This window comes from Patella vulgata, chromosome 4 (genome assembly GCF_932274485.2).
Source record: "Patella vulgata chromosome 4, xgPatVulg1.2, whole genome shotgun sequence".
NCBI classification, from domain to species: domain Eukaryota; kingdom Metazoa; phylum Mollusca; class Gastropoda; family Patellidae; genus Patella; species Patella vulgata.
The window spans coordinates 34,963,382-34,988,995 of NC_065882.2; the positions used below are offsets into that span (position 1 = coordinate 34,963,382).

Sequence of the window (25,614 nt, forward strand, 5' to 3'; positions counted from 1 at the left end):
TCCATCTTACCAAGCGCCAATAAGGAAAGACCGCGCAAGTAACAAGGGTGGTGGTGTAACAGTTTATGTAAGAAATACTTTGAAATACAAGAGACGCTGTGACTTGGAAGTTGACAATACAGAGTGTATTTGGATAGAAATTCACACTAAAAACTATAAATCTTTATTAGGTACAATTTATAGGTCTCCCAGTAGTTCTTCTCAGGTAAATTATTCTATTTTAAATTCTATTAGTTTGGCATTATTAGATGACATAACGAAATGTTTTATCATGGGAGATTTTAATATCGATTTTTGCCAGGTAAAAGATTCTTTTATTCACGAAGTAGTCAACATTTTCAACTTAAAACAATTAATTAACTCACCAACCAGATATAACGAACATGGTAGAAATTCATTACATGATCTAATTTTAACTTATTGCCCGAATTTTGTTAAAACAACCGGTTGTTTGGATAATTTTTGTAGCGACCACTGCCCTGTGTACTGTCAACTTTCATTTCACTCCCAGCCTAAACACAGCTATAAACGACTAATATGGGACTATGCAAAAATGGATATAGAAGGACTGAGACATGATGTAACGAATACCGACTGGGCTGTAATCATTGCAAGCGACACTATTGATGAAGCAAGCTTCAGATTTACAAACAAGTTGATTAATATTGCAAAAAATAATATCCCTATTAAGAATGTGACTATTAGACCTCGAGATAAACCCTGGATGAATAATGAAATTAGAAAAATGAGTAAACGGAAGAACAAAATTCACAGAAAAGCAAAAAATTCGGATTCAACAGAGCATTGGCTTGCATTTCGGAAAATAAGAAATGATTACATTTGTTTAATAAGAAATTGTAAACGTAACTTTTACGAAAAAATAGATCAAAACATAAACAACGATTTAAATTTTGGCTCTAAATCTTGGTGGAAACTGGTCAACTTGTTTGTAAAAGAAAATGGGTCAACACATGTGACAAAGTGATTTATATTTCTCACAAAATGGAACAGTATCATTTAGGTATATAGAACTTAATGAACTCTGCTAGTTTTAACAATATATGATTTTTGACTTTCACCTCTATATAAACTTCTGTTAAGCACGAGCTTATTAAACATCTAATTCATTCAGTATGTTCTTTACAAACCACGTGTGGTCTTTGCACACGCTTCGCTTTACTTCAAAGGAATATGCATTGGTCAGAAGGCATGCCGTGACGAGAGAAAAGAGACAATTGCATGTATGACCATGTGTGCAAGGGTATATATTGAGGAGTTCACTGACAGATAGAGAGAGAGGAGCCGGGAGGAGAAGAATGGGTTGGACGAGTGTATGGACTCACCCGAGTTCAACCGCGGCCTTGGCAGAGGGGCGGAATGGTTGATTCAAGATTGTTAGATGTGTTCCTGTCGTAGACTAGTTCTTGTATAGTTTAAATACCGTAATGTTGTTGTATGTATGTAGCTGTTATATGTTCCCGTTGTAAATAAATGCTGTATTTATTAAACTGGTCTACTGTTATCACTAACGATAGTGTTACACACATTATGACGGGGGATTTGAGTCAAAAGTCAGTGCTATGTTGTAAGTGCTTTTACATCTACAATGTTGCAAATGTTGAATGTAATTTGTAAATTGGAGGACGTTAAATTTAACAAAATATTGTAATACTGACAAATACATCGTGTAAATTGACATCTACGTTTTGTCATAAAACATTTCACATTAGACATTTCACAATTTCCACAACACGCTTAACTCCATCTACCCAGATCTTTAAATACTGGAACTCTCACATCTCATATGACACGCGCACTATGTATTCTGCCGTTCAACATTTCACTTTTACATCGTAACACAGAACTCACGACATGAAATTAGCCAGTATGCAAATAAGTTCAGAGGGTACCTATTTTTAATCACGTGACATCTCGCGTGAAGAAAACATAATTTTCAAGCAGGGAATTTCCCCCGGCATGAGACCTGCAACCAGGTGTTGATTTCATGATTTTTTTCTACATAAAGAAAGAAAAGTAAAATATCTCGGTTTTTTTTTATTTCTTTCTACATAAAGAAAGAAAAGTAAAATATCTCGGCTTCCACATAACACAAGAGATTGTTCGTAGAATTCATAGACTTTCCTACGAAGACATGGACATAGAAAGTTGCCACAACAACCATCCTGCCCTTCATGAGAAGTATACATAATACAAAATATAATAGCTTAACAAATAAAAGGAGAAGAATGAACAATGGCTCATGGATGGGAATTATATAATTTATAAACAGGATAGCATTATAATGCAAAAGATGACAGCACCAAAAAGAAACAATCATACAGCTTAGATCTCGCGTGGTTAAAAATAGGTACCGTGTGAACTAATTTGCATACTGGCTTATTTCATTACTTGTTCTGTGTTACGATACACAAGACATATGTCGAAGGGTACAATACATAGGGCGAGTGTCAAATGAGAAGATGTTAGAGTTCAGTGTTTAAAGTTCTGGGTAGATGGACTTCGGCTTGTTGTGAAATGTTTAATGACAAAAAGTAGATGTCATTTTACACGATGTATTTGTCAGTATTACAGGATTTTTTATTTTTACTTTTGACTTAGTCCAATTTACACATTACATTCAACATTGGACATGTAATAGCACTAACAACATAGCACTGACTTTTGACTCAAATCCCCCGTCATAACACATCGCACTATCCCACCACTCAATACTAACAACAACAACACAACATTTACACCACGCGATAAAGCAGAGGCGTTGAACACATTTTTTGTAAACCAGACTGAATTGAACGATACTAACCACCCTCTGCCTTGTCCTAGTCACAAAGAGAACTCAATTAATGAACTAACATTACACGCACAGGAAGTTAAAGATATGCTTAGTTGTATTGATGTATCAAAGTCTTCTGGTCCGGATAATATTAGTGGTAAATTACTTAAGTCAATTGCTGAAGAAATTTCTTTTCCACTATGTTGTCTTTTTAACCTTTCACTCAATCTTTTCCCCAAACATGGAAACATGCAAACATTTTGGCACTCCATAAAAAAGGCAGTAAATCAGATTGCTCTAACTATCGACCGGTCTCATTGTTAAGTTTAGTCTCTAAAATTTTTGAAAAATGTATACACAAGCATATATTTAACTTCCTCCGCGACAGCTCACTACTAACAAAGTTCCAAAGTGGTTTCATGAAAGGAGACTCAACTATAAATCAACTTATAGACATAAACCATTTCTTTTCAAACGCAATAGACGACGGGCATTATGTGAGAATTGTGTTCTGCGACATCAGCAAGGCTTTCGATAGGGTCTGGCATGCCGGTATCTGTCGAAAGCTGGACGCCGGTCTCTGTCGAAAATGCCTCCTCTGGTACCTCAGTTGTCACGGCTGGTGTTCCGCAGGGCTCGGTTCTCGGTCCTTTACTTTTTCTGATCTACATAAATGATATTGTCGAAAAATTGCAGTCAAATATAAAATTATTCGCGGATGATACATCATTATATATGTTAATTAAAGATCCTACAGAAGGTGCCCAAATTTTAAATTCAGATATTGAGAGAATATACACATGGGCTAAAACATGGCTAGTTTCCTTTAATCCTGATAAAACTGAAACATTAACAATATCAACCACCACTTTGCATGAACACGGTTAAAATAAATGAAGTATCTCATCACAAACATTTGGGGCTTATTTTTCAAAACAATCTTAAATGGAACATACATATAGAAAATCTTTGTAATAAAGTTTCAAAATTTATCAACTGCTTAAGATCACTCAAGTATCGACTAGGAAGGAAATCACTCAAAACAATATATACTTCCTATATTTTACCACACTTTGACTATACTGACATTATTTGGGATGGATTACTTAGTTAACCAGTTAAAACAATTACAATTAGATGCTTTACGCACAATATGTGGCGCTGTGAAGGGAACTAGCCATGATCTACTATATAAAGAAGTCGGTATTTTGCCTCTAAAATAACATCGTGAAAGACATAAGTTGATATTTTTATATAAAATAATAAACCACTTAACCCCGGATTACCTTTATGATAATTTAAACAAAAAACAAAGTAAATACTCATTAAGAAATGACAAAAACCTTCCATACTATTTTTGTAAAACCAATCTATTTTATAATTCTTTCTTTCCTTCGACTACACGACTTTGGAACAATCTAGATCCTTCGATACGTAATTCAGATACGTTATTAATTTTTAAACAAAAACTCGCAAAACATGATTACTTTGTACCTTCTTATTACAATATTGGTAAAAGAAAAGTTCAAATCATCCATTCAAGACTTCGTTTATCTAACAGCGATCTGAATGGACACGCATTTTTAAGACATATAACCGACTCACCAACCTGCCGATGTGGATACAATTTTGAAGATCCTTATCACTTTTTGCTGATATGTCCTTTATATTCAGATGCACGAAATACAACCATAAAAACATTACCAACAGAATACATCAACACAAAGTTTCTATTGTACGGCTCTACAGATATTTCACTTGAACAAAATAAATTAATATGAGGTGCAAAACTTTTTAGAATTAAGTAATAGATTTTACCATCTCTAGATTCTATTTACATATTTGTACACTTTCAGGCCTTAAACCAAAATAGTCATTATGTATATCAATTAACCTTTTATTTGTAAAATATTATTGTATACTTGCACAATTGTATTAATTAATAACACAATATGAATAGTTTGGACTATATACATGAATATAAGTAAACTAATTGTAATTTTATTGTTTTGTTGAAGGGAGAGGGGTGATATAGGCCTAGCCTGTTCCCCAATCCCACCCATTCTTATTGAATAAAAAAAAGTGTCCATGACTATTTATCATATCACAACCTCCATAGGTATTTGCATTTCAATATCCCCTACTTTTTTTGAAGAGTATATAATATTCATTATTAAGTTTTGGTGGATAGGTTTATAAAAAATTAAATATGAGGATTTAGGTATGCTTAATTGTAGTAAATAGGATACGTTCATGACTGGGAGTTAAATTGGATTTAAAGTGGGTAAAGACTGAAGGTTACAATATTTGTATTGCTTTTGGTATAATTAAGGAATAATGGTATGATAAGGAAACGAACATAGAATAAAGAATTACGGCAGACGGCAGAGCTAAGGATGAAGTTTGTAAGTGATCAACTCCTAATTGTAATGATTTCCCCCTTTCTGCTGAAACCATTTTTGATTTCGTTGTTTTTTTTATCGTTTCTAGCTAAACGCCTATATATTATATTAGACAGTGATTAAACAATTAATAATGATATACGCTCGTAGTTGTTCAATTCATACTATTGTTTTTGTTGTATATATATATATCTAAAGTAAAGTAAAGATTAAACAATTAATAATGATATAGTTGTCCAATTCATACTATTGTTGTTTTTTATATTTAATACTGAGAGCTGAAAGTGGAAAGACCGCAGAGGTAAGGATGAAGTTTTTGAGTAATTAACTCCTAATTTTCCTGGTCGGCCCCTTTCTGTCGAATCCGTTATTTCGTTGAGTTTTATCATTTACCCGGCGCAATTCCGTTATTTCAATATCCTTGGCTCTCTTTATTCCATCGTTAATCAAGTGATTTGGATATTGTTATTTTAAGAGGAAATAATGTAACTCTGTAAGGCGCTTGTCTCTTAGGTTTAAGTCCTTGATAATTGTGCATATTCTTCGAGCTAGGTTGAACGGGATACTCTTTTTTGTGTGTTTGGGGTGGCATGAGTAAAAATTTAAATATTGGTGTGTATCCGTTTCTTTGTAGAAAATGTCTGTTCCAATATTTTCACCTTGTTTGTACACTAACACGTCCAAGAATGGAAGTCTTTCGTGGCTCATTTCCATAGTGAATTTAATTTTTGTGTGTAGTGTATTTAGGTCTTCGTGGAACTGTATCAGCTCGCTTTCAGGTTTATCAGAAAGGATGAAGCAATCGTCTAAAAATCTTTGAAATTTTCTTTGAGTATATTTGTTTCTTCGCTTGAGTATTTCTCTCCGAATAGTTCATATAATTTTTGTTCTAGGTATCCCATGACTAGCGTTGCGTAGGTCGGGGCCATTTTTGTACCCATTGCCGTTCCTTGAATTTGTTGGTAATCTACGTCATCAAATTTGAAGGTATTCTCTTTGAGGATGTCTATAGCATCTAGAATAAATGAGTCGGAAAATCCTCTCCCTGTTGCCTCCGATTCGTTTAGCCAGAATGAAATTGCTTCTTTTCCTAGATCATGTGGAATACTAGTGTATAGCCTGACGACATCAAAGGATGCGAGTATTGTATCTTCTTTCGCTTTTTCTGGTAGATTATTCAAAAAATCAACACTGTCACGAAGGAAGCTTGGAACTTTCTTACGGCTTTAAGATGATGTCAATAAAGTTACTTAGTCTGTGCGTGGGTGAAGATGGTCCAGCAACGATTGGCCTCATTTTTAAGTCCGTTGGTGCGGCTACCTTTACATATATATATTCCAATTAAAACATCTGTCCATACAAGGAAAATAGATTAACACATAAATCCAGATAATTATGTGTATTCTAAGCTTTTGAGTCCGCCGGACTTTGAAACATATAGAAACTTGTAAATTTGTTAATAGTTACACTTGTTTTTTCGTGTATTTGTTGAAGAGTCCGGCGGACTCGAAAGCTTAGAATACACATGATTATCTGAATTTATGTGTTAATTTTTATATACTATTCAAAAAAAGTAGGGGATATTTGATTTTTAAGTGTTATTAAAGTCACCTAATGAAACTGACGAAGAAACAAATGACAAAATGAAATGAAGTTCACATTCATCGATTTATTCCAAATGATCGTTAGACTAAGTAAGGCACAGACTGACCATTATAAGGGTAAAATGATACCCGGGGTCAAACAGCAAAGTTACCACAGCATCACAACCAAGTCAGTAACGGGTAAATCCTCCTCTGTTTGCCAAACAAGCATTGATCCGACGTGGCATACTCCTAATGAGACGTCTAAGGTCATTTTGGTCCAGATTGTCCCATTCCTGTTGCAACGCAGCAGCAAGTTCTTGGACATTGGCAGGACGTTGTTGACGTTGACGTAACCTCTGTCCAAGCATGTCCCAGACATGCTCGATGGGGGAGAGGTCGGGACTCAGTGCTGGCCAAGGTAATGTGGTGATGTTCTGTTGTTGGAGGTAACAATCCTGGCCCTGTGACATCTTGCGTTGTCATCCTGGAAGATGAAACGGCGAACGGCACAACATGGACGGCCAAGATGTTGTCCCGGTAGTACTGGCCTGTAACACGCCCTGCAACAACATGTAAAGCCGTTCTTCCAGCAACAGTGATGCCTCCCCACACCATAACAGAACCACCCCCAAATCGATCATGTCTGATGACGTTAACGTCTTGGAAGCGCTCGTTTCGACGACGCCACACCCTCCTACGTCTGTCCAAAAAATCAACAGTGAACCTTGACTCATCTGAAAACATCACATTGCTCCAGCGTCGATTATCCCAGTGTTGACGATCCCTACACCAACGACGTCTTGCCTGAATGTGATGATCTTTCAAACAAGGGATCACGCGAGGACGTCTGGCGCGAAGGTGACCCCTATGCAGTCGATTCCGAATCGTCTGGCCACTCACTCTCACACCAGTGTCTGTTTGAAGACGAGCGCTGATCTGATTTGCTGTGATGACACGATTTCTCAAGGCCAAGGTACGGATAAATCGATCCTGGGCTTGAGTTGTCGCCCTTGGTCGACCTGAGCGTGGTCTGTCCTGTACAGATTGTGTATCACGGTATCTGGACCACAGCCTGCTTATGACAGACTGAGAAACATTCATCGTCCGCGCCACAACCGCCTGTGTTGTGCCGATCTGTAGCATGCCAAGGGCACGTAACCTTTCATTTTGGGTAAGCCGACGCATATCAAAATTTGTTTTCTGGTCACTAAAACAATTAAACTGATGTTTCCACCCTGGAATTCAATGCCACAATGACTGTAACATTCAAAGTCAGAGTCGTGCAAATCTTGGGTTGGACCCCCATGATGATCCCAGGCATCACCTGCATTCCATGCGGTAGCTATTGGTGCGTTTGGGCGTCACATGTAACTGGAAATGTTTCTTCTGTTAGGTTCTATAGTGACTTTTTTCGTAGTCATTTGCATATTTTAGTATTATGCCCCCAAAATCAAATATCCCCTACTTTTTTTGAACAGCAGAAATATTAGAAAACCGTAAAGCTACACTACTTTGTTTCACGGTAAACGATGAAAAGACAAAAGGTATGCCGACACAAACTTATTACAACACTGGTTTAATAACATTTTAACATTTTAAAGTACTTTTCCTACGTCTTGGGGTTGTTCATAAAGAATGTCATTGTATAAAGCTGAACAGTATAGTATATTTACATACATATTTACATAGTAACACTGTGGTTTTAATTAGCTATAGTTACCATTGTCTATGGTTATATAGTACATGTATATCGGTAACTAATAGAAAACATGCACACACGTGTATTTCTCTGTTGTATATGGGTACAATATAGGAACAATGACGTTTCAAGATGTGCCACTTCCAGCTCTATCAATAGACTTCATATTTTGTGTACGCATCAGTAAGTTCTTAGCTAGTACAGAAATAAAAATTCAAGGCAATCTGACTAATTTTTTGTCGATTTTTTTGAAAAATTTGATCCTTAATTTCTGTAAGGGGAGATAAGTTGATAAATTGCTAATAATAATAATAAATAAATCTGTATTCAGTATATCAGTTCATTGGCCCATAATAGAGTGAGATTTATTATGACAATTGTATATATTTGTAATACGAAGAACATAATATATACATTAATAATGTTCAAGTTATTTTCAATGGCGGAGTTACTTTCAATTCTCTTAACAATAAAAGCCTTCTTTATATACGCAGCAATGGCAATAATGAAATCTCTATTCTTAGTTGTGCATAACTTGTAAAATCGATTTTGATTGTAACACCCATTAGCAAATTTAACAGGCATATACTGATTCCTTACTGACTCATAAGCTGTACAATCAAATAAAAAATCTTCGTCAACCATCTTACACATTGGACATAGTGATGCATTATTAACACGTAAACGATGATGATTGGTCGCTAGTGGTAATTGATTTAATCGTAAGCGAGTTATGTTTCGCCTATAAGCCATTCTTACGTTACAAGACAGGTAAAATTCTTGACGTAATTCATGCTTATAATGTCTATACTCTTTTAAGCTCTCAGAACTGCTTAAACGTATCGACCATTCTTGTATGTTAATATCCTGTGACCTCTGCTTAAAGACTCCAATAAAGTTATTAGTATCACCAATTATTGCAACGTTAAAAGAATAAAGTAGTAATCTAGTGTTTGAGACCGAGGTTTTACGGCCTGCTAAATCTAAATTCCTAAGCATAAGGTAAACCTGTTTAGGGTACCTCTCGATCGGCATATGTAGAAGTTTACACCAGTATCTGATACAGGTTGACACGTAGTCTACATTTAAATTTTGTCTTCCACATTCACCCAGTGTCCCTGCGTTTATTGAAGTTTTATGTATACCTAATACAAATTTACAGAAACTGGTGTGCACCTTCTCTATATCCGCTCGATATTCATAGCCCCATACTTGAGAGCCATATAAAAGAATTGGTTTAAATGATACACTTAATGATGGGTGGCCAATTTTACTAAATAGCGACTTAATTGGCATCAAAGCTTTTTCTGCCTTAAGTGATAAATTTAATAAACATTTACCCCAACACAATCTTGAGGAAAACTGTAAACCTAAATAATTATAATATGTAATATATTCTAGTTTTTCTTCCTTAAAAAAACAATTTCATTTTTTCTAATAATTCCACCGTTTCTAAAGACTATAATCTTTGTTTTATTTATATTTACATCAAGGTTAAACAGTTTACAATACATTTCAAGGACTTGTATTTTCCTGTGAAGATCGCCAACACTGTCAGAAAGTATTCCGAGATCGTCTGCATTGTGAAAATGCCTCTAACATTTTCGAGCATATTATATAACTGATTAATGTAAAAACAAAACAGAATGGGACTTAGGATGCAACCTTGACGTACACCAGTACGACATTAAAAATAAGGGGTAATATTTGATCCAAGTTTTACGCAATATGACACTGCGGTGTACATACTTCGTAATGCCCTCAGCATATTGTCTTGTATACCTTTTTGGGCTAATAAACATATTAGTTTGGTTCTATTTACTGAGTCAAAGGCTGTAGAAAAGCCTACAAATAGACAATAGAATCTACCTTTTTTCTTAGATAAATATTTTTGAGCTAGGCCATGCAATGTAAAAATGTGATCCACCGTCGAATAACCTAGCCGGTAGCCTGCTTGGGCCTCTGTGTATTTATCATTCATTTCAGACCAATCTTTTAACCTTCTATTTAAGATGAAAGAATACACTTTTCCGATGCAATCCAGAAGAGAAATTATTAGTATCGGATCTTAAACCTTTCTTATACACCGGAACTATTAGGGCTTTTGACCAAGAATCGGGAAATTCTCCTGTATCAAATGAAATGAAAATAAATGGGGTTTAACATCCTACTGTCCTACTCCTAAACTGGGCAAATGAAGACGGGTCCTGTATCAAAAATCCTATTAAACAGATTGGCTAGTGGGATAGAAAATGAATTTGAACATACTTTAAAGGAATCTATAGCAATTCCATCTGGCCCTGGGGTAATCCCAGATTTCATTTGTTGTAAAGCATTTAATAATTCTGATGTTAAAATGGGGGTATTTAATATATCAGAACTATAGACAGAAATGGATTTTGGATCATCTTAGTCATAATCCACCTTTGGATTAGAATCTCCATTTGAATGATTATTAATATTTAAAAGAGATTCAAAATATTGCATCCACTCATGTGCAGGGATCCCAGTTGGGGCTGGTGATGTTGATCTAAAATCCTTCAATACTTGCCAAAATTTGGTCTTGTGCTCTAAATCTAATAACAATACATCATAAATATACTCAGCCAAATTAAAAACTTGACACTGATGAATTTCAACAATTTTTTTTTTCTGGTAAGTCAACATCAATATACTAGAATAGTCTTCTGTGACATCAGCAAGGCCTTTGACAGGGTTTGGCATGCCGGACTCTGTCACAAGCTGGATGCTGCGGGGGTTCGAGGAGATCTACTGCTCTGGTTCGTAGATTATTTAAAAAATAGACAACAATGTGTAACCATCAGTGGCACCTCCTCGGACCCCAGAAGCATCCCTGCTGGTGTTCCACAGGGATCTGTACTAGGCCCTCTTTTATTCTTAATATACATAAATGGTATTGTGAACAATATAAATTCAAACATTAGATTACTTGCTGACGATACCTCTTTATACTTAAAAATTGAAGACCCAGAGGCAAGTGCTGCTACCATTAACGATGACTTAAATCGAATCAGAAATTGGGCCGAGACATGGCTGGTAACTTTTAACCCCCTAAAAACAGAGACACTGACTATTACTACTAAACCCCATATAGTTAACCCACCATTATTTATGAACCAGGTACAAATCAAAGAAGTAAGTGAACATAAACATCTAGGTCTAATCTTTCAAACTAACTGTAAATGGAATAATCATATAGATAGCATCGTAAGCAAAGTATCCAAACTAGTAAATTGCCTTCGTTCTCTAAAATATCGATTAAATAGAAAATCTTTAAACATAATATACTCTTCTTTTATCCTTCCACACTTTGATTATGCCGACATTATCTGGGATGGGTGCAGTGATTATTTAGCTAACAAACTAGAATCCCTACAATTAGATGCACTGCGCACTATCTGTGGGGCGGTAAGAGGTACTAGCCATGCCTTACTCTATAAAGGGACTGGGTTTGTTCCACTCTCGGAAAGACGTCGACGTCATAAATTAAAATTAATGTACAAAATTACTAACAACCTCTTTCCATCATATCTCTCTGACCTATTAGAACTGTCCTCTACCCCTATCAATTACACCCTTAGAAACAAAGATAAACTAAAGGAAACCAGATGCAGAACCGAAATTTTCTCAGAGTCCTTCATCCCTTCCAGTATACGAGAATGGAACAAACTTAACGTTGAAATTAGAAACTCTCGATCCCTTGCTATCTTTGGAAATCCACTAAATAAATTAGACACCATCCTGCCATCATATTACTATACTGGGATACGAAAATTACAAATAATCCACTGTAAACTAAGATTATGCTGCTCGAACCTACAAGGCCATAAATTCCTCAGACACGTCGATGATAGCCCTGCTTGCCTCTGTGGTCACAAATTCGAAGATACCGAACACTATTTACTCGTATGCAACTTATATTCAGATGCAAGAAAACGGACAATCCATAACCTTCAACATAATCATAAAACAATCAGTTGTCTGTTGTATGGGTCTACAAAACTTAGTCCAGAGATAAACACACTTATTTTCCAAGAAGTCCAACAATTTATTTCCTTATCAAAAAGATTTAAATCTCCATAAACACCTCTTAAGTCATTCCAAGCCCTGCACTCTGTATAATCATCTAAGTCTCTATATTATCCATGATGTATCATATATGCTCTATAATTATGTAATTATGTATGTATGTATGTATGTATGTATGTATGTAAATATTTATACTATTCAAAAAAAGTAGGGGATATTTGATTTTTAAGTGTTATTAAAGTCACCTAATGAAACTGACGAAGAAACAAATGACAAAATGAAATGAAGTTCACATTCATCGATTTATTCCAAATGATCGTTAGACTAAGTAAGGCACAGACTGACCATTATAAGGGTAAAATGATACCCGGGGTCAAACAGCAAAGTTACCACAGCATCACAACCAAGTCAGTAATGGGTAAATCCTCCTCTGTTTGCCAAACAAGCATTGATCCGACGTGGCATACTCCTAATGAGACGTCTAAGGTCATTTTGGTCCAGATTGTCCCATTCCTGTTGCAACGCAGCAGCAAGTTCTTGGACATTGGCAGGACGTTGTTGACGTTGACGTAACCTCTGTCCAAGCATGTCCTAGACATGCTCGATGGGGGAGAGGTCGGGACTCAGTGCTGGCCAAGGTAATGTGGTGATGTTCTGTTGTTGGAGGTAACCTGTAACGATCCTGGCCCTGTGACATCTTGCGTTGTCATCCTGGAAGATGAAACGGCGGCCATGACGTCGTGCGAACGGCACAACATGGACTGCCAAGATGTTGTCCCGGTAGTACTGGCCTGTAACACGCCCTGCAACAACATGTAAAGCCGTTCTTCCAGCAACAGTGATGCCTCCCCACACCATAACAGAACCACCCCCAAATCGATCATGTCTGATGACGTTAACGTCTTGGAAGCGCTCGTTTCGACGACGCCACACCCTCCTACGTCTGTCCAAAAAATCAACAGTGAACCTTGACTCATCTGAAAACATCACATTGCTCCAGCGTCGATTATCCCAGTGTTGACGATCCCTACACCAACGACGTCTTGCCTGAATGTGATGATCTCTCAAACAAGGGATCACGCGAGGACGTCGGGCGCGAAGGTGACCCCTATGCAGTCGATTCCGAATCGTCTGGCCACTCACTCTCACACCAGTGTCTGTTTGAAGACGAGCGCTGATCTGATTTGCTGTGATGACACGATTTCTCAAGGCCAAGGTACGGATAAATCGATCCTGGGCTTGAGTTGTCGCCCTTGGTCGACCTGAGCGTGGTCTGTCCTGTACAGATTGTGTATCACGGTATCTGGACCATAGCCTGCTTATGACAGACTGAGAAACATTCATCGTCCGCGCCACAACCGCCTGTGTTGTGCCGATCTGTAGCATGCCAAGGGCACGTAACCTTTCATTTTGGGTAAGCCGACGCATATCAAAATTTGTTTTCTGGTCACTAAAACAATTAAACTGATGTTTCCACCCTGGAATTCAATGCCACAATGACTGTAACATTCAAAGTCAGGGTCGTGCAAATCTTGGGTTGGACCCCCATGATGATCCCAAGCATCACCTGCATTCCATGCGGTAGCTATTGGTGCGTTTGGGCGTCACATGTAACTGGAAATGTTTCTTCTGTTAGGTTCTATAGTGACTTTTTTCGTAGTCATTTGCATATTTTAGTATTATGCCCCCAAAATCAAATATCCCCTACTTTTTTTGAATAGTATATAATGTGTACATGTACCTAAATCAGAGAGAGGGGTTACACATAGGCATAGCCTGTTCCCCAATCCAAATTCAGATTTAATGAATAAAAATATTGTTTAAAAAAAAAAAAAATTTTTTTAAAGTGTTTCTAACGATAGTAAGTAGTAAGAAGCCTTTAATTTCATAAAATTGTAAAGTCACGTGGATCACGTGACTTTTGAGCATATAAAGATGAAAAACCTGAAAAACACAAACTCGTGAGGTCAATCGATGCAAGTTTGCTTAAACTCGCGCACACGTAACTTGAACTGGAAAAATAAATTAAAATTGTTATTTTCATCTTTGTTAGAAAATGCCGCGCCTTTCAAATGTAGAACGTCTACGTGCTATAGGTAGGCTCTATGCTGGTCAGTCTGTAGTCACTGTTGCAAGAGCCTTTAATTGTTCACGCCAGACAATAATTAATCTTAAAGCGAGGCTGACACTTGCACGATTCCGTGGCACGCATTGGCACGACTCGAGTCGTGCCAGTGCGCAAACTAGTCGTAAACTGGCGTGAAGTGTGCGTAAACCCGTCGTGACTGCGTGCCATGTCGGGACGAGAATTTTGAAATGTTCAAAATTTTGGTCACGACAAAATTTAGCGACCGGGTCGTGAACTATGCGCAAACTGTTCGTGAACTCGTTGGGACGATGCGGGAGGATGTGTGCCAGTGCGCGCCATGCCACGACTGTCACGAACTGCCATGAATAGTTCACGACTAGTTCGCGAATAGTTTGCGAACAGTTCGCGAATAGTTCACGACCCAGTCGCTAAATGATAGGGCACTGGCTGGTCATCATTAGGGAGTGGTTCTGGTTGAGGCACTCCAGCTCTGTTCTCTTCTACAACATCATGCAGGGAACAGTCACTCCATGTTCCTCTATCCGACGCACCACCCTCTGCCCCAACATCCACATAGAGGAACTTGTAGGTAGCGTCTGCCACTGCCATCAGAACAATGCTGTGGAAGCCCTTGTAGTTGTAGTAGTAAGAGCCAGCATTGGGTGGCTTCTTCATGACGATGTGCTTGCCGTCCATAGCCCCCAGACAGTTGTGGTAGTTCCATCTGGAGCTGAACCTGGCAGTAACTTCCTTCCACTCCTCTTCAGTTTTGGGGCAGCGTAGCACTTTGTCCTTGTAGACCGCGATGATGGCTTTACACACCTCGGGTATGATTTGCAGGTGGTACTTGCTTCAACCCTGAAGCTGTACTGCAGACTTGGATAGGAATTTCCAGTGGCTAGGAAGCGGAGGGTGACAGCAGCTAGCTTGGGTCCAACTTGAAGCGGTTCCCTCATGAAGGTGGACTGCTTCTGGAGGCGAGGGGTTAACTTCTCAACCATCTATTGGAACAGGTCAGGTGTGATTCTGAGGTAATTTTTGTACCTCCTTTGATCTTCCTTGTGGAGTTCAGTCAGTAAACTGTCATACTGTTCAAACTCTTGCCTTCTGGTCAACCATTCCCTGACCCACACTTTCCTTTGTGTCTTTCATCGAGGTGGGGTTGCCTTTTCTTGCTCTTCTGCCTCTTCCAGCCTTTTCTGCTGCTCTTGAACAATGGCTAGAGCACCTACCAGGTATAGGCATCTCCTCTTCCCTGCAATGATTGTGTCTCTGACATTCAGCATGTTGTCTCTTCCACAGCCAATCCAAAAATGACCAGGGGTTGGGGAGGCCCCCTTTTTATATGGCGTGCCCAAGTCGGCACGACACCGTCCGAATTGCGCAAACTCGTGGTGCCAATGTGGGAAGGCGTAAACAATGCGCAAACTTTGCGTGATCTCGTCGTGCCAGTTCGTGTCAATGTGGACACTGATGGGCACGCATTCGTGAACTCGTCGTGAACTATGCGTGAACTTGTCGTGAACAGTGCGGGAGCCCCCCAGTTCGTGCTCCAAAATGGCACGACTTGCCACGACAAAATCGTGGCCAAAAGTCGTGCAAGTGTCAGCCTGGCTTAAGAATGAGAGTGCTTCAAACTGGAACTATTGCCGACCGCCCAAGGGCGGGAGCGCCACGTGTGACGTCACTCCAGGAAGATCAAGCAATACGATTACGTCATCTTAGAAACAGATTTGTCACTGCAACCTCCACAAGTAGAGATATGTTTGGTGGAATGGTAACTGCACAAACTGTTCGAAATCGCTTGCAGGCTTTTGGTCTTCGAGCTCGGAGGCCCTATAATGGACCAATATTGACACCTCTTCATCGCCGTAACCGACTTGTGTGGGCCACAAGACACATAAGATTTACTCAAAGACAGTGGAATTCGGTTGTCTTTAGTGACGAATCTCGATTCACTTTGAGATTTGCCGATGGCAGGGTCCGAGTGTACCGCAGACGAGGTGAACGTTACGCTCAAGTAAGCGTCAGAGAAGTTGACCGATTTGGTGGCGGAAGCGTCATGGTTTGGTTTTTTTTTGTGCACATGGACGTTCTCCTCTTGTTGTTGTCAAAGGGAACTTAAATGCTGTCCAGTACAGGGGTCAGATTTTGCAACCTGTTCTTCTTCCGTTTATGCAGAGACATGGACCTGGACTAACGTTTCAACAAAACAATGCTCGACCCCATACAGCAATTGCTACCCAGAATTTTTTAAGAAATGCCGGTGTCCAAGTCCTGGATTGGCCGTCGCTTAGCCCCGACCTTAATCCTATTGAACACATCTGGGACGAACTGGGTCGACGTGTTCGTCAGCAAGTGAATCCACCACTGACGTTGCAGGACCTTCAACATGCTCTTGCTGAGCAGTGGCGACGTCTTCCTCGGGTAGTGTTTACTAATGTTCTGAGATCCATGAGAAGACGTTGTGTGGCAGTACGAGACGCTAGAGGAGGCCACAACCGTTACTAAACACTTTATTCCGATTGTTCTCCAAGTCTGTGAATTTCATTTTGGGGGGTACTGTGACATCACGAACGTTATCAATGTCAAGGACTTTCGGCGAGACGTATTCTTGCTTTCTGTTGATGTCAAGGTCGTCTGTGCACAACATAACACTAAAATAATTTGGCCGAGTATATTTTGATTATGGGCTATCTTTTTGCGTTTACATACATTTTTAAACTTGTTTTTATTATTTTTGTATTCAGTTAATGCGGGTTGTTGATTACACTCTCTAACGACTTTAAGACTAGAGTACTTTGCTGCTTTTAATTTTAAACTTTCACTATCAAACCATTCAGGCTGTGACCTTATGTTAGACTTTGTTTTAAACCCCCTACATTGTTTGCTGACAGCACATGAATTAATAAACGGAACAAATAATTCAAGCGCACTGTTCACATTCAACTGAAATAAGAATTCGTTATACTGCGCATCAACATTATGTTTAAATATATCAGCTTTGCCAATGTTCCATTTTCATTTATTATAGATTGTTGTTTTACACACAGAGCTTGTATCAACATGACCAATGTTTGTAGTACATTTAATATTAAATACAAGGGATAAATGATCCGATTCCGTGTGAAGATCAACGGAGAAACTTTCAACGGAATCAGATATGTCTGATGACAGAATTAAGTAGTCTACCACACTCGCACCGTTATACTTGATACACGTAAAATTACCCTGCTTATCAAAAATAGACCTGCCATTAACTATATGGATGTGTAAAGTTGAACAAAGATCCAAAAGTTTTAAACCATAATTATTCACTTCGTTGTCCTTTGAACATCTTCGCCTGTTGAAGGTATCAATATGATAACAAGCATCCTCGAGACCACGGAATCGTCAGTGATAAAGTCTTGCGCGCGTTAAAATCACCAACTAATACCACATGGCTGGTGGGGAAATCAGAAAGCACTTGATACAAATTTTCTTCTAAACTATCAAATCCGTCTATGTCTTTATGAATCGGCGAACTCTCTGGGGCTAGTTAAATGAAACCAGCAATTATATCCTCTTTCCACCCAAAGACATCTTTATCAAATTTAATGAACATTTTTCTTTAAAGTTATAATCCATCGGATAGAGACTTATTAATTAATACCACTATTCCACCCCTACTAGGACCATCACCTCTTACACAAGAGACGCACGTATGATGTGGGAATAGTACTGAAAGATCTAAATCTTTTCCGCACCATGTCTCCATCAGACATATTATATGGAAGTTTACTAGATATTTTATCAGTTCATTATTTTTCAACCCATTTATATTCCATGATATCCATCTTGAGGAGTTTACAGAAACCAATTTGTTACTTCGCAAACTTAAATGTTTATTGTTGATGTTGTTATTATTGTTATTGTTGTCATTAACTGCACGAGCGGGATTGGTCTGACCTGACTTTCAATGTTTTGACTGCAGATCATCTAGAGTATACATTTTGCCATCTATTTCTAATTTATCATATCGTAAACCTGCTTTTCGGCCTTCTTTTCTTGCCGACAGCATATGCGGTATTAAATCTTTTCTTTTCTGACGAACTGTATGAGAATAATCATTCGACACTTGAACGTCAGAACTTTCTTTAACTTTCATGGCTGCCTCAAAGATTAAACTTTTCTGTCGCACATTATTCAACTTTATAAGTACTGACTTTCTTTTATTTCTAATAACATATGAGTTTTCAATTATTATATCATCTGCGTCTAATTCTAAAACTTCACGGAAATATGTTCTCAACTTTTTTTTTCTCCAACTTCTCTGTTGTCGCTATCTTCCATTTTTAAGCCATGTATAATAATATTGGATTGTTTTGAGTCACTTTCCATAAATTCGACTTTCTTCTCTAACTCATATATTTTCTTCTGTCTTTCTTCAATTTGTTCATTCAAATGGCCATTTGTTACTTTGAGGTCCTTTATTTCGTTAGTCAACAATGAGACGCTGTCTGCCAGTTGAGTGACACGGGCGTTCAGATTAGCAATTAATGTCCTTGACACTGGATTTGGTCTCGGCGATTTCAATGAAATCCGTATACGGCATTTAGTAACTGAACATATGATATAAAACACAAATTTATATGGAAAACAATCACTGGGTTTATTTCACACTACGTTTCAACAAGTTCCTCTTGTCGTTCTCAAGTAAGTAATGTGTAAGCTGTGTGTCGCTTGTAATATACTTGAATCATCATGTGGATCATCTACATTTGCTTTTTTAGAACCTTTAGGGGGCCAGCGTTACTTTCAATATCGCCACATTCCAAGAGACGATCAGAATTACCTCCGTCAATTCGATAAATCAAAGCTTTATCAGAGCTCCACAGACGTGAATCGACCATCTCCGCCATCTTGAATTTTATTCAATGATATCTTTCAAGTCGCATCAGCAAGATCTACCCACATCGTGCGTTCTCAAGTTGTTCTCAATATGTGAAATATGAAAGCTTAATAATAATCTTACCAAAAACAATAAGCTTTGATATGAAATACGAAAGCTTAATAATCTCAACAAAAACCCCAATAAGCTTTTATATGAAATATGAAAGCTTAATAATAATAATAATAATCATAATCATAATCTTAACAAAAACAATAAGCTTTCATGTGAAATATGGAAGCTGAAAGCTTAATAATAATCTTAACAAAACAATAAGCTTTCATATGAAATATGTAATCGTAATAAAACAATAAGCTTTCATTTGAAATATTGTCGGTACGAAAAACGTCAAGAGCAAAATTCGAAATTGTGAAATCTTCAAATTCCAAAAATATAAACTAAATAATCTAAGTAAAAACAATAGTCTTTCTAACGAAAGTCTGAAAGCCTAATAATTTAACTCCGAAAGGGAAGGTCGCGGATCGCAGAATAACAATAGGGTGGCCCTAATGCTTCACACCATATTTAAAAATGACCAGTTGAAAACTGTGGCCTCTATTGCATTCAGACGTTTGTCGGTTAAACGGCCTTACTCTGGTAGAACAATTCTGGTAGTGTCAGTCCTAAATTTGAAAAACAAACCTCTTAAAACCTATAGCCGCTTTTGCATTCCCAAGGTTTTCGAAAAAGGAGCATAACTCTAGATCGCCCGAAATCGGACTCATCTAGGAACGTTTGTAAAGTGTCATCTAAATCGAACAACAACTGTTGCCTCTGGACGGACTACAAACTTCATACATATTTCACATTGTGCACAAAAGGCAGGGTGGGGTGGGGCTGCATTGCTCCAGAAAGGAAAATCAGAAGTGCGCGCAAATCAAATCATCCGAGACCTTTTGATCCCTAAAAAATTGTTAAAGGGCATATAAACTGGACGAAAAAAATTGTGTTGTACTTACAGCCAGTGGTTACTAAATAAAATTCACGTCAAGTTCACGCCAATCGGATGAAAATTATTTGAGCCATCTTCACTCAAAGTCTCAAATATTGACCTCCCATACAAACGACTTTGCCAATTACCGAAAAGCTCTTATTGCCCTGAAACGCCAGTGACATCACACTGATCGAATGCATATTATAAATATTAATTCCTTACTGATTAACGCCTGGCTGATTCTTTAATCCCCCTGATAAAATAAAACAATTAACTACCAAATATTTTATTTATATATGAAATGAGCAAGACAAATTAACATAGCTGAAGGGAGTTATTTAACTTTAGAATTTGATTTATAAATGCCATAACCAAGACTGTCGCTGTAGCCATATTCCCGTATTATTTTGATCAGAATATATTGGAGTAAGCCAGCAATACACCTACAATAATAGGCTTCCGATTAAAACAAGATGTGTATGAAATTGGTATCGACGCAGTCTAAGCATAAACTATGACATTGTTTAAGTCTTCTTAGCTTTAGCGGGAAATGCTAATCATTGAACATAGTCAAGACATTCACCTAATGGGCATCGTCATCAAGTTTAAACATTCTACCTCAATTAAAAGCAGAGTTGTCATGTTCCAAAGTCTTGACCAATCAAATTGTTTATCGCTACTTAGCTTAACCAGAAAATTATCATCATCGAACTTTGTCAAGGTATTATTATAATCAATCTATAATAGGAGATTCATCTCTCTCACCCAATTAGAACAAAAGTTATTTTGTTACGAAAACTCAACCAATCAGATTGCCTATATCTGCTTAACCGTAGTGGAAAATGTACATAATTTAACTTTGTCAAGGCAGTCACATAGTAGACACCTACGCCAAGTTTGAACACTCTACCTCAATTATTGTGTTCCAAAGTGTCCGCCAATCAGATTGAAGTCTCTTCTTTGCCTAAGCAGAAAATGCCCAGCGTCGAAATTTTTTAAGGTATTGATGTAATAAACTATACACGAAGCTTCACGACTATCACTTAATTACAATCAAATTGCTTACCGCTCTGCTTATCCTGGGCCGGAAATAAATTCTCATTATCGTACTTAGTCAAGGTAGTGATGTAATGAAACTAAGGTTATCGTTGCCCAGGCTTACCCTTGCTTGCCCTAAGCAAAAATTGCTCATCTTCGAACTCCATCAATGTATTCGCCTAATAAACACCTACACCGGGTTTGGACATACATTCTACCTCAATTAGAAGGATAGTTATTGTGTTCCTAAGTCTCGACCAAACACCCTCACTTAATTAGAACCAAATTTATCGTGTTCCAAAGCATCAACCAATTAAATTGATTATCTCTGCTTAGCCTAAGCAGAAAGTGCTCATCTTCGAACTCCATCAAGGCATTGACCTAATAAACACCTACAGCAGAGTTGAACATTCTAGCTCCATTAGAAGGAGAGTTATTGTGTCCCAAAAAGCGTGACGACAGACAGACGGACGGACTCATTTTAATAGTCGTCTGCTTTCTTCGATAAATAGTTAATTATGCCGGCTTTTACGAAACAATAATCATGTAAATTTTGTTCATCAACATTTGTATTATTTATGTTATCGGTCATTTAGAAAATGGAAAAAGAATATTTAGAGTGGTCCTGTAATAGTAGCTTTTTCGACTAAGGCAAGTTTTTTCAAGACAAATGATTAATATAGACCCATCATATATGTTTATCCGTATTTATCTCACGCACAAATATCTATAACACATGTGGCATATTCACATTTTCTCTAGCAGTGGCATAATGTAGAACAAATCATAATGAGTTGAGCCCATTAACTTTCATACATTAGTAATCTATGTTTTGTATATTATAACTTTTATGAGAATAACTTCTGTTAATTTCACCGAAACAATAAGCACCTTAGTTATCAGGAGATTAAGATTGTTGATTGAGTAATCAAGTTTAGTTTCTTGATCTCCGAAGAAGCCACCACAGCTATATGCGCGAACCTTATTAAAATTCCCATGACACATTTAAATCGCTCTATATTATTAACTTTGAAATGATTTGTTAAATAGGCCAGATAGTGGTGTTTATCGAATAATTTCGACCGAATTTAAATAAAGGTGTCGGTGTTAGTAGACGACAAGAAGACCACAGGTATCTTTTGAATTATTTTCTTTGAAAGATGCTCATACTGAAAAAGGAATGAATGTTTGGGTTATTTGTTGACTAAATGCCAACTAACGTTTAAACAGTAACGGATATTATGTCGATAATAGACGGTAACGATTGAATTGCGGAATGGAATCCGGGAATTTGTTTTCTGTTTGAGTATTCCGAAACATTCAATAAATTTATGCCGTAGACCTTAAAGATACATTATGGGAGATTTTTATAAGGAGTTAGTCATTCTTGCTATAACAGTTCAAAAATAAATGATGAAAGAAGAATATATTGAAAATTTGAGTCAAATTCTTTATTCTGAACATAGTTATCATCACCAGTGTAATTTTTGACTAGAAATGGGATTGAATTCCATCTTCACCGATTCTTAGTATGGCCGATCGTTTGATTGACAGGCGTTAACTCCACCTACATAATCTCTGCTGTCTTTTGTCTGCTGTCATAATATCCGAATTTGTGTTTTACCTTTTTGGATTTTTATAACAATTGGACAAAATGAGTGAGAGGGTAAATTTTCATTCTTACTTGTATTTTGGGCATGCCTTAAATCAATTGAATATAGGACATGATATTATAATACAATTATGATAAATCCATAGGTATACATCAGTGGCGTCGTGCCTATTGGCGAAATAAAAATATTTTTATTGATATTATTAAGGCAGAAGACCTGTCCGTCTGTATTAGTCATCACACGATCTCCAGGAATTGTATAATTTGTCATTATCCGTGTTTAGTTTATTACACTTTAAATAGTTTAGATGTCATTTGTTACGGCATCGCTCAAGAGCGGCCTCGCTTCGTACACTCTATCATTTAGCCTCGATCCGGGAGTATGGCGTCAACGTAACGGTTAATATCCGCTCACGACGCCATTTAAAATTAAATCAGGCAACGAAATCCCGTTTAAATCCAAGCTGAATCCAAGCCATCCGTGGGTCTACAGAGTTGATTTTGTGCTTGTTGTGTAAATAAAGATATAATTTATAATTTCTATGACATCTGAAGCCTAAATAAAGACTTGCAATAATCAGATTTAGCTCTTGCATAATGTATGTTTAACAAATGTTTATTGCAAATCACCGTTGGGACCAATCAAGATTTGAATAATTTACAAAGAAAAACAACAGCCCACTCTTTCCGTAATACTTCGTACTTTGTAAATTTATGGAAAAGGGTGCAGTATATACCTTTGTAAGCCTAACACAATTCTCAGTGACACAATCAAAGATAATGTGGCACTATCAAATTTATTCTAACATATTATAATCCTGTCACGAGATATATTCTGTAACAATACTACCCAGAAAGTCAGATCGTTAACAACGCTTATACCGTATATAGAATTTATTTGTATAACTTAGGGAATGATTAGTACAGTCAGCATGTTGAAGCTTGTGTATACAGTAAAAATATGTGTAGTCCCTGTGACGTCACACGCCAATCAACTTGATTAAGGTTGTTATCGAAAAATTGTTTTAGAGGGTCTGACTGTCTCACACATAAACGGTCATATTTCGAATAATTTAAATTAGATTGGTCTGTAATTGGCTAAAGTGTTTATAATAAACACTGGCTTCAAGTACATACAACTTTCATAATATGGTCATTTGATGTTCTCTTTAAGATCCACAGACCTTTACATATGTTGCGTAAAAGGCATTGGAGCATAACATCAAAATCAATCCCATCCACTGCATCTAAATCGGACACAAATTGTGGTCCGTAGGAGGTCCAGAACATGTGTATATATGTACGATTGCGCACAGGGAGACGTCCATTTTTTTCCGAGAAGTTCACGAAATTTCAACTCAACAGGGATTGTGGTTTTACGAATATATAATTGAACGGTTTATAAATTCAAATAAAAGCCAACGGGCAGTAATCGAGGACGTTACGGTCCAATACGCGCCTATACCGAAAGGGACATAGATGTTTAGGATATAAAAACACATATTTTAAGTTTTACAAAATATTGTTATCTCTAGATGGTCCAGATTTCTTTTTTAAAAGGGCTATTTTTCATACAATTAGGGGCAATATTCCATGAAGTTACGATCCGATGTGTACCAATATCGAAAGGAGCCCAGACCTTTGGGATATAAACATCATATTTTAAGTTTTGTAAAAATCGGATGTAAAGAGTGACCCGTAGAGTGCCCATAAACAAATGTGAACGGACACACTGACAGAGGGACAATACCGACGACATAATACGTCCACATGAAAATGTTGGCGTATAATAAAGCTTCGTTTTTTAAAACCTAGTAATAATATCAATGTACGTAGTAGTAGAAAAACTAATTTTCCAAACAAAAAGAACAGTTTTTAATACTATGTTGGTTTAGTATATAAACTAATAAAATTGGCGTTAGCTATGTGAACGGACTAACGGACAAGGACGTTGGATAATACGGGGGTATACATGTGAGCGTATAAAAAGTTTCCTTATATAAAACCAAATAGTTAATATAAATGTACGTAGTAGTATAAAATCTAATAATCCGAACAAACCAGTTTATAATACTTCTATAATAGCATTAAATTAGTCACAGGACATGTTTGGTACCTTTTCTATTAATTGCTTAACTTGGTATCTGATAAATTGAATGTTACCTCCTAGTGCTTATTTCTGTAGTCATTCTTCTATTCCGGTTATAAGCAATTCGTTTGGTATAGTTCTATTAGTTGTGACACATTGTAGGCCTTTGGATATGAGCGAGATCTGGTCGTCTGTTAAGTTGGTAGATGACAGTTTAACAGTCCTGGAAAGGAATTCACCCTTCTTATTACGGATATCATTCGGTTTTCATGCTGTTGTCTTCGTCTTCTTCTTTTTTCGGATAATGTTCTTAAGCTTGTCAAACCCTTGTTTCTTTTTTAAGCTTGTCAAACCCTTGTTTCTTTTTTAAAAGTTATCTAACACCTTTTAG

General features: G+C 37.3%; 1 long non-coding RNA gene across 1 annotated transcript in view; it reads right to left on the minus strand.

Annotated features, from left to right (window-relative positions):
* Positions 1 to 25,336, minus strand: part of LOC130012486 (uncharacterized) — a 177,727-nt gene extending 152,391 nt beyond the window's left edge. The window contains exon 1 of the long non-coding RNA XR_008787923.1: positions 25,298 to 25,336. This is a non-coding gene — a long non-coding RNA (uncharacterized LOC130012486). The remainder of the gene's footprint in view (positions 1 to 25,297) is intronic.
* Between the last annotated feature and the right edge of the window lie 278 nt (positions 25,337 to 25,614).